At 46.4% G+C, this 17,346-nt stretch overlaps 1 long non-coding RNA gene across 1 annotated transcript; it reads right to left on the minus strand.

Annotated features, from left to right (window-relative positions):
- Positions 1–11,625: 11,625 nt before the first annotated feature.
- Positions 11,626–13,731, minus strand: LOC134947878 (uncharacterized). The gene is made up of 3 exons (XR_010182831.1): positions 13,587–13,731; positions 12,077–12,202; positions 11,626–11,794 (listed from the first exon to the last, which is right to left on the minus strand). It is a non-coding gene; the product is annotated as an uncharacterized LOC134947878 (long non-coding RNA).
- Between the last annotated feature and the right edge of the window lie 3,615 nt (positions 13,732–17,346).

A 17,346-nucleotide genomic window follows, 5' to 3' on the forward strand; every position in this document is an offset into this window, starting at 1 on the left:
AGTATCAGTGTATTTACTAAAGTGTTAAGTGTTCACTTGAGCGTCGGTGACGCTCAAACAGCTTTGTAGGTAGTCAGGTTACACAAGGTTGCATTTACACCCTGTACTCACATTAAGGTATTCTGTGTGTTTCATCGGTATAAGGTTTAATATCAAGGTATAGTGTTGTGAGCGTCTGCACCGCTGGTGACCTCCTCGTGGTCTCTAGCGTATGCTACGTTACAGCGAATCTTTCCCCTAGACATAACCAATAACGTGTCCTGTGATCACTGGGCCGTGAGCGAACGTGACGCTTGAGCGTCTCGCCTACGGCTGAGCGATCGTTACGCAAATAGCGTATCATTACGGTATTTCTTAAGTAAACAGCGTACAGTGTTCTTAGCTTCATAAGGGTTGTTTATACGACAAAGGAATTTAGCATTGTCAATTGCGGGCTCGTCCGGTCCTTTTCACATCTGCACTAGGTAGATCAGCAGACATTATCCCTCCAGCAAAAGGGTGGGAGGTTGTCTCGCAGTTGCTGACGGGATAAGCGTCTGCTTCGCTTAGATAAAGAGTGCTGAAGGAACCCGGTAACCGGAAGTAAGAACAAAACGCTTGTGTCTTTTTAAAACTGTTTATTTTTCTTTTGTCTTGCGTACGCATACATACCTGCATTTCTTTTCACTTGTGTATTTCATTTTTTCGTATATCACTATTCCTGTTTGCCAATTTTTATAGTTGATAGAAAGTGCTAAAAAGAGATTTGCTGTTATTTAATAAGTAGAGGTAATAGTTAAAGTATAGAACAAACACACGGCTTGTCCGAGAGACGAGGCAGCCAGTGTGCAGTGTGGATTGCGGTAGATGATCAGGGATCATCTACATTGATAAAATATATATTGTGTTACGGTGGATCCTTTGCATTGCGTACACGTGTAACTAACAAAGACTAGCGTACGCAATCCGAAAGGCAGGACGCACGCAGCGTACATTACGCAACGTAGCGTCTGGTTACGCCCACGTAGCCCAAGTCACGAAAAGTTGAATTAGCGCAAAGCGATAATTAGCGCAAAAGCGATAAGTAACGCGAAGCGGTAAATAACGCAAATCTATTTTTGGAAAAATCTGAAATTTAGTTTAACAGATCCTGCTCCTAATTGGTAACACTCTTGGCCTGAAGACAATTTCTGCGCAGAAATAGATATAGAAACAAAGTGTACATGTGTTGAGTGAGTGTGTTTTGTATACAAAAGTTTATATAACTTTAAGGTGGAACCAAAAGGAAAGCCGGGTACTCGTCAAGGGACATACGTGTAAGTGACATATACGGTGGCCAGGGAGGCATCCCTGGTTAAATAATATTTGAGCATTAGAGTATAGCGGACCATAAGGAACAAGACCAGGAGGTCATAAGGAACAAGACCAGGAGGTCGTAAGGTAAAAGGTCCGCTATAAAAGTCCAGTGGCACAACGCCTGGGGTGTTGGTGCAGAACCCATATAGGCCATAAGCTCTTGCTGAAGGAATCGCGGCCGGAAACATCGATTCCATTGGTCTTTCAGTACATGACAAGTAGTGCTCGTGTACTGAACGATTGGACCGCACGTAATTGTGTGCAGTAGTTAGTGATCTGACCTAATACCATTAGAGTAAAGTGGTCACAAACGCTATTTGTACATTCTGACGTGATTTGTGTAATTTTTTATTTTTGGAAGGGAAGTTCGCTGGTCACTCAGGAACTATCTAACAACCCCACCTTTACTGGAAAGAGTAAGTGTCCTGCGGGTAACCCTCATATGTTCCAGTAAACTGAAGGTTCCATAGGGGCCCTGTATCGAGTACGCCAGCACCACGTCGGTGTGATCAGGTCGTATTGGTCGAGGTGGGCGAGTGAGTGGGGTACTCGGTAAACCGCCACCGCCGGCCTACTGTGGAGTAATTTGGTTGTCTGAAAAGGCTTGCTGAAAACCTTGATACAGAGATCCAAGGAGGACTAAGCAACACCTGCAGACTATGGGGGCCAGTTGCTCAGGTAGGGGGCGATCAACCCTGGTTCAGGTTGATTCTGTGAACCGACCAGTTGGGTCGGCACGATATGTAATGTGTGAAAAGTATGGAATTCACACCGAATCTTTATGTGATGAATGGGAGAGAATGACTGTACAAGACAGGGACAAGTTCCCAAGAATAGGTAGCTTCAGTCCAGAGGTGTTACAAAATTTAAGGAGGAGGATATGTCTCGTAAAATCAGCAAAGAGACGAATTCAGCATCATGATTATTTACAGTTATGGCACCAGGAAGGTGAGATACAGAGAGGTTTGGCTCTGGCGGCAGGATCTGGGGCAGTCAGGAAGTTGATTGCCACAGCTCCTCCCCCACCATACATTGCAGGAGAAAAGTTGATTGCGGAGAGAAACGCACTGGGTTGTAAAACACAAACTCTTAGTAACACTGTAAATGTTAATGATGTTAACCAAATAACTCATGCAAGTATTAACCCGTGCAAGATGTACCCTGTTTTGAACCTTCCTCAGGAGTGTGATCAAGAAGACGATTCAGCAACAATTTCAGCTCTCTCTCTTGCAGCCACCATAGCAGAGACCACAGTAGGCACAGCGACACCCACGAGATTAGTGAAAGCCCCTAGCGGAGGGATAGGTGAGGTCGTGTCAACGGGTAAGTACGGCACCATGCACTACACTGAAACAATTGTACCACAACAAGCTGTAGAATCTACACAGGAAGAGGCTGTTAGAATTGCTCCTGTAAGGGTAATAGCAGTTCCCAATGGAAAAACAGATGTGTCTGGAGCCACTCCCATAAGGAACATTGCCATGTACACTCCATTTTCCAGAATGGAATTAAGAACAATAGTGTCCGAATTTCCTGACCCCAGGAAGGATTTAGTTGCTAGCCAAAAATACATCAGGGATTTAGGTAACACGGTAGAACCCAACAACAAGGATTGGCAGATACTGCTAAGAGCTTGTTTACCTTCCAATGTTGATGCAACTCAGTTTTTAGCTGATTGTGCATTGGATAAAGATGTACCGCTTACAGACGTGTACAACAAGGATAATGTAAAAAGGATAAATTTACAGCTAAAAGAGTATTTCCCAGCCGTTGTTAAATGGAATAAAATATTTTCCATTAAGCAAAAGGAGTCCGAAACGGCAACAGAATATTTTCACCGGGCACTATTAGAAATGGCAAAGTACACTGGTATAGAAGACATTAAGACCAACCCAAACCATCGAGAAGTAGCAGTATCTGTACTGATGGATGGTTTGAAAGAAACATTAAAAGCTAGGGTACAGACCACGCAGCCATGTTGGCGAGGTCTGTCAGTGTCCACCTTGAGAGAGGCTGCTATTGATCACGACAGAAATATCACTAGGCACAGGGAGTCGCAAAGTGATAAGTTGATGTCCGTAAGTATACAGGCGCTGACCACAAGGCAGCCTGCGTATGTACCACCGAATCCTGTGGGTAAGGCAAGTGTAATAACATGTTTTTCTTGTAACAGACCGGGACACTTTGCACGAGAATGTAGAACAAAGAATGTACAAAGATCTTTTCAACCCCCTAGACAACAACACAACACACGACATTGGGAGCAGGGTCCACAGAGGCGGAGTTTTGAGCCACATACAGGGGAAACAAAAAGATATCCCCCAAACAGAGACTGGCATGCCTCTGGTAGTTCCCAGCTAACTCCCTCACAAGTAGTTGCTGCCAGCGGGATTCAGGGAGGTCAGCATACCCAATAGGGGTGTGGCCATACCTGTAATCTGCAGCCAGTTAAGTTGATTGCTAGTCTTGGAAACGAACCAGAAATTGCAATCAATGTAGCTGGTAAAACTTTAAACTTTCTTGTAGACACAGGGGCGGCCAAGTCAGTGATAAATTCGACAGTGGGCATGAGAACCACTGGTAGGACAATTCCAGCCATGGGAGTAACAGGAGTAGTCCAGCACTACCCTGTTAGCAAACCAGCCGAGATTACAATAGGGCCTTTGCATACCAAGCATTCCTTTTTGCTGGCTGCATCTGCACCAACTAATCTCCTGGGAAGAGACTTACTATGTAAAATGGGTTGCGTCATTTATTGTACTCCTGAAGGTGTATTCTTGGACATCCCTGAGAATCACGCTCAGGAAGTACGAGACATGTTAGACTCCCCATCAAAATTAATGTCACATTCCATTATGACAAATAGGAATCCATCCCAAGTAGAAGAGATGACATCTCAGATACCAGAGTCACTTTGGACAAAAGATGGACAGGACACTGGATTAATGGCAAACGTAGCTCCAGTAGTAGTACAAGTAAAAGAAGGTAGGATAGCTCCAAAAATCCCACAGTATCCTCTGAAGCCAGAGGTGGAGTTAGGAGTTTTTCCCGTAATAGAGCGCTTGCTACAACAGGGCATTCTAGTAAGAACGTCCAGCACAGCAAATAGTCCCATCTTCCCTGTTAAAAAGAGTGGGGGGAGGGGTTACAGGCTAGTGCAGGATCTAAGGGGGATTAACAAAATAGTTGAGAGTCAGTTCCCCGTAGTGCCTAATCCAGCTGTCATCCTAATGCAAATTCCTCCCACTGCCAAATTTTTCACTGTTATTGACCTCTGCTCCGCTTTCTTTTCGGTACCTCTGCACCCTGACAGCCAATATTTGTTTGCATTCACATACAGAGGAGTCCAATACACGTGGACTCGGTTACCCCAAGGTTTCATAGATAGTCCAAGTATATTTTCTCAGGCTTTGCATGATTGTTTACAGTCTTTCCAACCGGAAAGTGGATCAGTGTTGATACAGTACGTGGATGATCTACTACTGTGTTCTGATTCATTGGAGGCATCCCTGAAGGATACGAAACAGCTCCTGTTTCATCTTTCAGACACAGGTCACAAGGTCTCCAAAGACAAGTTGCAATTATGCCAAGCTAAGGTAAAATACTTGGGACACTGTCTAACACAAGGACTGAGACACCTGACCGCTGATAGAATCCAAGCCATTAGAGACATGACACTGCCACAAACCCAGCAACAGATCAGGACGTTTTTAGGAATGTGTGGGTATTGCCGTAATTGGATCCCAGGGTTTTCCATATTGGCGCTACCTTTGCAGGAAATGGTCTCTTCAAACAAACCTGATCGGATTTCGCATACAGACGAATCTGAAACAGCATTTGAGAGACTCAAACAGTGCCTAACGCAGGCACCAGCACTAGGTATGCCAGACTATGGGAAACCCTTTGAACTATACGGAACAGAAAGTGCTGGGTGCGCAGCAGGTGTACTAACACAAAAACACGGTGATGCCAGCAGGCCAATTGCATACTACAGCGCTCAGCTAGACACGGTAGCGCGATCCCTCCCCACATGCTTGCGTAGCGTTGCGGCGATAGCATTGCTAGTGACGAAAAGCGAAGATGTCGTGCTAGGCCACAACCTCACAATCCATACACCACATGCGGTATCGGCCTTATTGAATTCTGCCCAAACCAGACATGTCTCATCAGCAAGGTTTACGAGATGGGAATTGGCATTAATGGCCCCCGTAAACATCACCATAAGGAGATGCAGTGCATTAAACCCTGCAACATTTCTCCCAGGTGTGCCTGGACAGGCACAAAGGGTGGGAGGTGAGAGTGATGGGGAAGGAGGATTTAATGCAAAGGAAGATACACATGATTGTATGGAATATTTGACCCAAAATTTTACCGCAAGGCCTGACATCAGTGACAATCCACTAGAAGATGCAGAACTCACGTTCTACACGGACGGTAGTTGTCACAGACAGTCAGACTCGGGAGACTTGTGTACTGGATACGCAGTCGTAGATGACCAAGACACCATAGAAGCGGAACCGCTAGGCCCACCTCACTCAGCCCAGGTTGCTGAACTGGTCGCCCTAACCAGAGCATGTGAATTGGCTAAGGGTAAGTCTGCCAATATCTACACCGATTCTAGATACGCGTTCGGGGTAGTCCATGATTTCGGAGCGCTATGGCGTCTCAGAAATTTCATGACGGCAGCTGGTACACCGATAGCGCATGCAGCTCACATAAAAAGGCTTCTAACAGCGATACAGGAACCCGACAGAGTGGCTGTTATCAAATGTAAAGCACATACATATAGTCAAGACCCAGTATCCCTTGGTAACAGCCGAGCAGACGAAGCTGCAAAGCTTGCAGCTGCTACCCCCATACGGACAGACACCACACAACTGATGGTATTTAATACCATCAACACACAAAAGTTGTGTGAAATGCAGAATTTGTGTTCCACTCAGGAGAGAGCAGTCTGGAAGGCAAAGGGATATGGCCAGGAGTCCTCAGGGCTCTGGACGGATGGACATGGTAAACCAGTGGCCCCCAGGGCATACCTTCCGTGTCTGGCTGAAGCAGCTCACGGGCTGACTCATCTAGGCAAGGAGGGGATGTGCAAATTGGTAAGAGCATACTGGTGCGCCCCAGGATTCTCCTCTCATGCTAGTAAAAGAGCAATGTCATGCCTTACCTGTCTGAGAAAGAATATTGGAAAGGCAATACCTACAGAACCATCCCATATCCCACCTGCCGGCGGCCCTTTCCAAGTAATACAAATTGACTTCATTCAATTGCCCCCATGTAGAAATTTAAAGTATGTACTTGTCTGTATAGATGTTTTCTCAAATTGGGTCGAAGCTTTTCCAGCAGCTACAAATACCGCTATGTTTACAGCTAAGAAAATTGTGCAGGAATTTGTATGTAGATATGGTATCCCTAGAATCATTGAAAGCGATAGGGGTACCCATTTTACAGGTGATGTCTTCCAAGGAATGTGTAAATTGATGGGTATTGATAGCAAGCTGCACACTCCGTACCGTCCACAGGCGAGTGCGAAGGTCGAAAGAGTGAACAGCACTATTAAAAATAAATTGAGTAAAGTAATGGCAGAGACAGGATTGACGTGGCCAGAAGCTTTACCCATTGTTTTGTATAGCATCAGAACCACTCCCAGGTCCCCTCTTAATCTGTCCCCTTTTGAAATCTTGTTTGGTCGACAACCGCATGTCATGATTAACCCTCAGGATGATTTGAAATGTAACAATGAAGTAACTGTAAAGTACTTGATTAATATGAGTAAGCAGTTGAGGAATCAAAATGATAATCTGAAGTTGGTGATTCCTGATTTACCAGATAGTAATTGTCATGACATTGAACCTGGGGATTATGTAATGATACGAAATTTTCTACGCTCAGGTTGTCTTATTGATAGATGGGAAGGACCATACCAGGTCTTATTGACTAGCACCACAGCATTGAAGGTTGCTGAGAGAGAGACTTGGGTCCATTCATCCCACTGCAAGAAGGTTGCTGATCCAGAGAAGTCCCGTGATAAGGAACAGACGGTAGAGGTTGTATCACTAGAGTGTCTGTTCCAGGAGGACTGAGGCGGCACCTGAGCCTTGAAGACCGAAAGCAGCTGTCGACTCCCCTCTCCCTTTTATTGTTTTCTCCACTTCCCATCCCCTCTCCCTTAAAATTTCTTTTTCCCCCTTCTCATTCTTCTCTATTTCCTCCTCAAAGATGGACTTGCCCCAAGAGACTGTAATCCGGATTTTGATGTTAACCATGATGTTGACCAGAGCAGTCTGTTCCGGCGAGAGTACCATAGAGGTCGAGAGAGGTTCTGGAATGGGTTCCGATTATGATGATGGAGGCGTAGTTTTCCAAGATCAACCAAGCCAACAAGCAAAGGCGAGTATCAGAAAACGATCCGATAGAAGAAATTGTGATGGATTGTTAGCTGAGGAAAATTGTATCTGTAGGCTCTGTGATAATCTGGTTGAAGATGGATGCATAAAGAAATGCCAATCTAGTTTTAATATCCATATAGACCGGCATCCATTGAGTGACTATCACTCTCTAGTGGGTAACGTGTTGAACCAAACAGATTGTTGGGTATGCTCTCAAGTACCTCAGGGTCACAGCAAATCAGGGCTAGTACCATTTCCTTTAACGTTAGGGGAGGTACTTGAGCTAAGTGGTGGGAGACCGGTGGACCGGAGGTTTAACATCTCCAGCCCTCCTAGTTTGAAGCTCCACCAATACCATGTGGATAGGTCCCTCATATGTTTTAACATCTCCAATCCCAGAAAACCGGGAAATTGGGAAGTGTCATGGAGCAACCTTACCATGACCTTTTCACACAGAGCAGATAGAATGCCTACAGATACAGAGCTCGTACGCCACATAGCCAGTAGAGGAAAATCTTTCCGGTATCGATATACCTTAGGAAATAGGATTACTAGAGTTGGAGAGGTATCACCAGGATACTGTGCACATATCGTACAAACTGATACGTGCATTAGACAGATGGAAGAATTAGGGTCAGGAGATTTCACCTGGAAGGTTTGTAACATGGTCATGTCCTTCTCCGTCCCTTATGTTCTCCCCGATGATGCATATTTCATATGCGGGAGAAAGGCGTACAAGTGGCTTGCCCCAAACTCTGAAGGATTGTGTTATATTGGAAAAGTATTGCCTGAAGTGATGACTGTTACACATGACAAAATGAAGGACATACACCGTGGTGCCCAAGCTCCTTATACTCACACTCACTACGAGCACCTTGTTAAAAGACAACTGTCAGAAAGGTTAGAGCATCCGGCCTCTGATCTTATCCATGAATCCACCGGGATTCAGGTTCTGGTAGCGTTAGATTTCACTCGCACCGCTCGAGGTGTGATGAATTATAGATACATTTCCGCACTCGCCAATTTATTAGATAATATCACTGAAATGTATGATGACACGTTTAGATACACTGGAAGAGAACTTCAAGCTTACAAAACAGAACTAGTTCAGCATAGGATGGTTCTTAATTATCTTACAGCAGTAACAGGCGGATATTGTGTTACATTGGCAACACAGTACGGCATAAAGTGTTGCACGTATATCACAAATAGCACCGAGGATCCGGTAGAGGTCATAGACCAAAAGATGGACGATATTCTCCAACTAAAGTGGGAATTTCGTCGAAAACACAATCTCACCCTTGCTGCTGTAGGTAATGAGCTGACTGGTTGGGTGTCATGGTTGAACCCGCGAAATTGGTTCTCCGGTTTAGGAGACTGGGCTCAAGGAGTCATAATGGATGTTGGAAAGTTTCTCCTATGTATTTTGGGTGTCGTTATATCTATTGGATTGATATTTAGATGCGGGCAGGCTTTGATGAGGTGCAAGCAAAGTACGAAAGTGATGAGCTTAAGGAGTGAGGAAACTGTAATTAACCTGGATTTGATTTATGACCCAATGCTAGAAACCACGACGTAATGATGTAATGAGTATACGGTCCGTCTTTCACCCATTTCTATGTTTTCCTCCGAGGTACAAAGACCCACGTAGACGAAGGATTTGATGAGCCAAGGGGCCGACAACGGAAAGATGGAAAGAAGAAGAGCAGACGACCTGATATACAAGATTTTGATGGACAATGCCATGGGTACCCCAGTTTCCCTAGGAACTTTAAAATCACGCAAGCCCAACATTTTTTGTAAATCCATGGACGTTGTTTGCTTTACTCACGATTTATGAGCAAAAGCACAAAGAAGAAGACTCCGACCAACCGACACCAATCAAGACCTCAATCGACGAACGTACATTAACCTGACATAGAACATCATTGCATTTTCCATAAGTGTTCTTTATCTTCATCTCTGCAACCCTCAGGTAATAACACACATAGTCGATAGGGAATACAGGCACAGATAGCAGCAACCACATACCCCCCCAATTCATGTATCATCAACTAAAATGTGCATCCCCATTGTGTTACAACCACAGCCGAAATGAGCTCGGTAGAGTTTGACAGCCCATCCACAGACCTGTACCACAGGATAAGAAGGAATTCAAATGTATACTTCGCAATACCTCGAAGCTTGATTTACCACACGTACGGCACGATGATACATGACCCTCCAAACATGGACTCATACACACATGCTTCTACTTTCTCACTAGGTCATACCCTCTTCACACCTACTCCATTCTTCTTCCTTTCCCCACCATGGAAATCAATTAACCCCTGACTTACATTTTTCTCCTTAAATATTTTGTGGCAGTTATTATTGACTGCCAAAGGGTGGACTGTCAAAGTCAGAAAAATGTCTTAATGCACACTGCCATATTTGCACCGCACACTGGTCCGTGCTGCGCGTGCGTACGCTCTCCCGTGGAAGCGCATACTCGCAATAGCGTGCACTCGCACGCGCAGTATGCGCATTTACGGTAGAGTTTATGTGATCGTAGCGTGCGACTCATTCGTTACAGATGTTCACAATTAATGTAGTTTATAGATCATGATCCCTTTGATAGTTTCTGTAAGTTTGGGTAAAGTACAATGTCCCAGAGCTGAGGAGTCCCTCTTTGCATCGTACGAAGGGTCTAACAGGAATCATACTGCAGTGTTTGGTACCCATCGGAAGAGTATTTAAATAGCAATATTCCGGTGTTGGTTTGGAGCGTATTAATCGCTCGTGCGAATAGTTATGGACATAAGAAGTTTATGTCCATTTCTATGATTTACACATACTCAGGTATGCGGCGGGAAACCCAGTTTCCCACCCACCTGAGCTGTTGGAAATCGTCACAGCCCACCTGTATGAATCACCCTATGACCTTTTGTTATGATACGGGGCCGAATTCCTTCGGCCAATGGACAATGGGATTGTAGGACCAGGAGATTGCATTGTGTGTGGGGCATAAATAGGCAGGCCGACCACATCCAGCTCTCACTCTCTCATCAACGGTTATCTGCTGATAATCGGGAGCTGGATATCGAGGCGCTGGCGATCATACCCTTTGTGCGTAAGTTCTCTCCATAATCATTGTCTTTCTGCGAGCCAATCTCTCTCTCTCTCTCTCTATCTCTCTCTCTCCTCTTTTCTCTTAAATACCTTATAGTATTATAGTATTGTATTGTATTTCATTTAGGTCAGCGTAGTATTGTCTTATTGTATTTATTGTTTAGTTCTGTGGTTAGGAGGTCTCTGTTATATTGTAGCGTATCATATGTACTGTTATCCCCTTTTACAAGTATATTAGATATAATACAGTTAATAGGCTTTGGAAACCTAAAACCAGTATCAGTGTATTTACTAAAGTGTTAAGTGTTCACTTGAGCGTCGGTGACGCTCAAACAGCTTTGTAGGTAGTCAGGTTACACAAGGTTGCATTTACACCCTGTACTCACATTAAGGTATTCTGTGTGTTTCATCGGTATAAGGTTTAATATCAAGGTATAGTGTTGTGAGCGTCTGCACCGCTGGTGACCTCCTCGTGGTCTCTAGCGTATGCTACGTTACAGCGAATCTTTCCCCTAGACATAACCAATAACGTGTCCTGTGATCACTGGGCCGTGAGCGAACGTGACGCTTGAGCGTCTCGCCTACGGCTGAGCGATCGTTACGCAAATAGCGTATCATTACGGTATTTCTTAAGTAAACAGCGTACAGTGTTCTTAGCTTCATAAGGGTTGTTTATACGACAAAGGAATTTAGCATTGTCAATTCCCTGACCAGCATTGCTGTTTCATGGAATGTTTGGATGTGTAGTGACGCAAGTGCCGGAGGGATGCATTTTGGACATGCCAGGGTGATTTAGGACAAGTGAGTTTTGTTGGTCAATTGCATCTCACCTGAGGTGGTTGTCTGCTACATGGCGGAGGGTCAGGTCCACATCACCAGTAGGTCGCCCATGGAACATTGGGTGAAATGTCGTGTCTCCTCACATCCACGCCACTTGGGAAGATACACCGCAGTACCTGTGGAAGAGAACCGTTTAAGCTTTCAGGTATGGGTGATAGTGTCACTCTGGGGCTGAAAAAGGAGGTACATACAACAGTCCACACAACACAAGCGGGTTGCAGCAGCCCAAATGCAAACCTCCTGCACTTGCATAACTACACATCCAAACATTCCCTGATCCAGCATTGCTGTTTCAGGGAATGTTTGGATGTGTAGTGACGCAAGTGCCGTAGGGCTGCACTTTGGACATGCCAGGGTGATTTAGGACAAGTGAGTTTTGTTGGTCAATTGCATCTCACCTGAGGTGGTTGTCTGCTACATGGCGGAGGGTCAGGTCCACATCACCAGTAGGTCGCCCATGGAACATCGGGTGAAATGTCGTGTCTCCTCACATCCACGCCACTTGGGAAGATACAACGCAGGACCTGTGGAAGAGAACAGTATGAGCTACCAGATGTGGGTAATAGTGTCACCCTGGGAATGGAAAGAAGAGGTACATACAGTCCACACAACACAAGCGGGTTGCAGCGGCCCAAATGCAACCCTCCTGCACTTGCATCACTACACATCCAAACATTCCCTGACCAGCATTGCTGTTTCATGGAATGTTTGGATGTGTAGTGACGCAAGTGCCGGAGGGATGCATTTTGGACATGCCAGGGTGATTTTGGACAAAGGGAGTTCTGGGCAATCCATCTCACCTGTGTTGACACGCCGACTGCAACGATCTCCGACGAACCGAAGGTACCTGTCAAAAAATCATACTCACCTTCCAGCGTCCAGAGGTACATCCAGGTCCAGAGAGATAATCCACGTACTTGGCAAAACAAAAAAACGCACACCGATCCAGCGGACTAATGAAAGGGGTCCAATGTTTTCACATCATACCCCTTTCTCCCAAAGGCCGGGACAAATTTTAAACATGTTTTTATTGGTGTTTTTTTTTGGGGGAATAGCAGATCTATTTATAATAGAAGGGATTAGGTACTTTTTTTTTGGGGGGGGGGAGGCACAAATATAATTTATATATTTTTTAAAATTTTTTTATTGCTGGAACGGTAAAATCAGGGAAAAAAATGGCGTGGGGTCCCCCCTCCAAAGCATAACCAGCCTCGGGCTCATTGAGCTGGTCCTGGTTCTAAAAATGCGGGGAAAAAATTGACAGGGGATCCCCCGTATTTTTAAAACCAGCACCGGGCTCTGCGCCTGATGCTGGTGCCAAAAATACGGGGGACAAAACGAGTAGGGGTCCCCCGTATTTTTAACACCAGCATCGGGCTCCACTAGCTGGACAGATAATGCCACAGCCGGGGGTCACTTTTATGCCGTGCCCTGCGGCCGTGGCATCAAATATCCAACTAGTCACCCCTGGCCGGGGTACCCTGGGGGAGTGGGGACCCCTTCAATCAAGGGGTCCCCCCCCAGCCACCCAAGGGCCAGGGGTGAAGCCCGAGGCTGTCCCCCCCCCATCCAATGGGCTGCGGATGGGGGGGCTGATAGCCTTTGTGTTCAAAAAAAAAGATATTGTTTTTTCCATTAGTACTACAAGTCCCAGCAAGCCTCTCCCGCAAGCTGGTACTTGGAGAACCACAAGTACCAGCATGCGGGAGAAAAACGGGCCCGCTGGTACCTGTAGTACTACTGGAAAAAAAATACCCAAATAAAAACAGTACACAGACACCGTCGACAGTAAAACTTTATTTCACACTACCGACACACACATACTTACCTATGTTCACACGCCGACATCGGTCCTCTTCTCCATGTAGAATCCACGGATACCTGAAAAGCAAAGTTCAATATACTCACCTCAGGGTCCAGAGATAAATCCACGTACTTGGCAAAAAAAGAAAGCGCATTTACCCGCACCAAAAACGGACTGAAAGGGGTCCCATGCTGACACATGGGACACCTTTCCACGATTAAGATCTGTCAGTGACAGCTGTCACTGACAGGTCTCTAAGCCAATCAGGAAGCGCAACTTCGTTGCGCTCACCTGATTGGCTGATCGCTGTGACAGCGCATCGCACAGCTCCCTCCATTATATTCAATGGTGGGAACTTAGCGGCTAGCGGTGAGGTCACCCGCCGGTCAGCGGTGACCGGCGGGTGACCCCACCGCTAGCCGCTAAGTTCCCACCATTGAAAGTAATGGAGCGGCTTTGCGAGGCGCTGTCAGAGTACAGACGGCGTCCAGCCAATCAGGTGAGCGCCACGGCAGTAGCGCTTCCTGATTGGCTGAAGGGACATCAGTGACAGGAGTCACGTGATGTCCCGGCATTCGGGGAGAGGGGTCCCATGTGTCAGCATGGGACCCCTTTCGGTCCGCAGGTCCGGTTGTTCGTTTTCTTTTTTTGCCAAGTCCGTGGATTTATCTCTGGAGCCTGTTGAGGTGAGTATATTGATCTTTTATTTTCAGGTACCCCGGGATTCTACATGGAGAAGAGGACCGATGTCGGCGTGTGAACATAGGTAAGTATGTGTGTGTCGGCAGTGTGTAATAAAGTTTTACTGTCGACGGTGTCTGTGTCCTGTTTTTATTTGGGTATTTTTTTTCCATTAGAACTACAGGTACCAGCGGGCCCGTTTTTCTCCCGCATGCTGGTACTTGTGGTTCTCCAAGTACCAGCTTGCAGGGGAGGCTTGCTGGGACTTGTAGTACTAATGGAAAAAACAATATCTTTTTTTTTGAACACAAAAGCTATCAGCCCCCCCATCCGCAGCCCATTGGATGGGGGGGACAGCCTCGGGCTTCACCCCTGGCCCTTGGGTGGCTGGGGGGGGACCCCTTGATTGAAGGGGTCCCCACTCCCCCAGGGTACCCCGGCCAGGGGTGACTAGTTGGATATTTGATGCCACGGCCGCAGGGCACGGCATAAAAGTGACCCCCGGCTGTGGCATTATCTGTCCAGCTAGTGGAGCCCGATGCTGGTGTTAAAAATACGGGGGACCCCTACTCGTTTTGTCCCCCGTATTTTTGGCACCAGCATCAGGCGCAGAGCCCGGTGCTGGTTTTAAAAATACGGGGGATCCCCTGTCAATTTTTCCCCCGCATTTTTAGAACCAGGACCAGCTCAATGAGCCCGAGGCTGGTTATGCTTTGGAGGGGGGACCCCACGCCATTTTTTTTTCTGATTTTACGTTCCAGCAATAAAAAAATAAAAATAAAAAAAAAATATTATTTTAAAAAATATATAAATAATATTTGTGCCTCCCCCCAAAAAAAAAAAAGTACCTAATCCCTTCTAATATAAATAGATCTGCTATTCCTAAAAAAAAAAACACCAATAAAAACATGTTTAAAATTTTTTTATTTGTTTTCACCCTCCAAAGTGTGGCGGAGTGAAAATCGCGAATTTGCTGTCTAAAAGCACTGCAGGCGAATTTCCAAACTTGAATTGAATATGCTGGAGGCGAATTGCAGCATCTGTACCATTGCAGAAAAGGCGAATTCGGAAAAAGGCGAATTGAGAAAAGGCGAATTTTGACGGGCCGTTTTTTTGCGAAAAATGACTGCACTGCATAGGCGAATTGATTTTTGGAGGCGAAAACGGCCCGGAATTCGCCTTTTTTGCCAATTCGCCCGCTATTGCATATACCCCAGTGTTGTGTAAGGTTTCCGCGAGCTGCGTATTATCTGCTGAATGTGTCTCATCATTTAGCCAAATAAAATGTATTTTTTCTGCTTAGTAAATATAATAGAAAGGACTGAGGAATCCACTTACCTCCTGGCTGTTATAGAAGCTCCGATGTTAGAAAGAATAATAATATACAGTACACAACACAATAATGCGTTAGCACAGCAAACCACGTCCTTATACTCCAATAACTACCTATCAAAAGAGACTGTTCCAGCCTGTCAGCTATATGAGCCTGAGCCCCATTATGATGCGTTCTGGCTGTAATAATTACAGATCTAGAACCTGGTTGGGACTATTGTATAGAGCCTATGAAGCAAAAGAAATCATGTGTTACTTCAGTACTACTACTGTATGTGATAAAACTACAGAAACTAATATTCAAAAACTCTTAACAAATCCGAATTAGCTGTAATATAATTGTTAATAAAGGATAAAATGTAAAGTCACTTTGCTTTAGGGAAATAGGATATTGACATGGATTCAGTATGATATACCGATGGACGAGATGCCGGCGGTCATAATACCGACAGTGGAATCCCGACCATCAAATTCCCAAAAGCCCCCCAGAAAGTACCCTAATCCTCCCCTACCCTAACCCTCCCTTGTGGGTGCCTAACCCTAACCCTCCCCTCCACGCTGCCTAAACCACACACTCCCCGCTTGGTGCCTAACCTCCCCTTGTTAGTGCCTCCCTTTTTAATATTATACATATATAATTATTTTTTATTTTGGTGCTAAACCCCACTGTACTTTACTATTATTTTTCTGTGTATAATCTCATACACGTATTGTGTGACACCAGGGCTGCCATCAGAAAGTGTGGGAACCGGGACTGAAAAAAATAGGCAGGGACCCCTACCACACACATGTGCGCTCACAGACTGCCCCCATAGATACACACACAAACACACACACACACACACACACACACACACACACACACTAAAACACAATACACGGACGAATGCAGCAAAATATCAGTGTTTTTTATTCAACAAGTGGATCTTACTAACTTTGGAGCTCACTTACATTTGGATGGAAGCCATGATTATGACACGCCTCTCCAGTGTAGCAGTACACGTCCGCGCTGATAGGTGTCACTGCAGTGGAGGATTTAGGGGGGGGGCTCCAAGGCATGTGCCCCCCCCCCCCCCCCTGTAATTTTTAATTGATTTTTTTTGGATTAATTTATACGCCGCAGCGCGCACCCGGCACCCGGGACCCAACATGTCCCCCTCCTTCCCTGTCACCCGCTGCTGCTGCTCTGCTCACATCTGTTCCTCCTCCTGATTGGCTCCCTGGAGAAATGTGACATGTAGTCAGTTCAGAGGAGCCGAGCAGGAGGAGGAACGTCACAGATCCAGCCTGCCGCCGCCGCAGATGGATAGCGCACTGCCGCCGCCACTGATGTAGAGGGCACCGCCGCCGCCGCTGATGTAGAGGGCACCGCCGCTGATGGAGAGAGCACCGCCGCCGCCGCTGCACCCAGGAACAGTGCACGGCCACCCGTACACAGCAGCGCAAGGGTCCTTCCGGGACAGCAGCCGCCCTGCTTTCTGCCGGTGAGCAGTGTGTGGGGGTGACCTGGGGAGAATGCTGCCGCAGTGGTGAGCGGTCTTTTGCTGGGGGGGTGACCTGGGGAGGGAGACTGGTGCTGCTGGGGAGGAAGACTGGTGCTGCTGTGAGCTGTCATTTGCTGGGGGGGGGGGGGCAGGGGAGGGAGACAGGTGCTGCTGGGGAGGGAGAATGGTGCTGCTGGGGAGGGAGACTGGTGCTGCTTGGGAGGGAGAATGGTGCTGCTGGGGAGGGAGACTGGTGCTGCTGGGGAGGGAGACTGGTGCTGCTGTGAGCTGTCATTTGCTGGGGGGGGGGGCTGGGGAGGGAGACTGGTGCTGCTGGGGAGGGAGACTGGTGCTGCTGTGAGCTGTC

The sequence above is a fragment of the Pseudophryne corroboree genome, chromosome 8, assembly GCF_028390025.1.
Source record: "Pseudophryne corroboree isolate aPseCor3 chromosome 8, aPseCor3.hap2, whole genome shotgun sequence".
NCBI classification, from domain to species: domain Eukaryota; kingdom Metazoa; phylum Chordata; class Amphibia; order Anura; family Myobatrachidae; genus Pseudophryne; species Pseudophryne corroboree.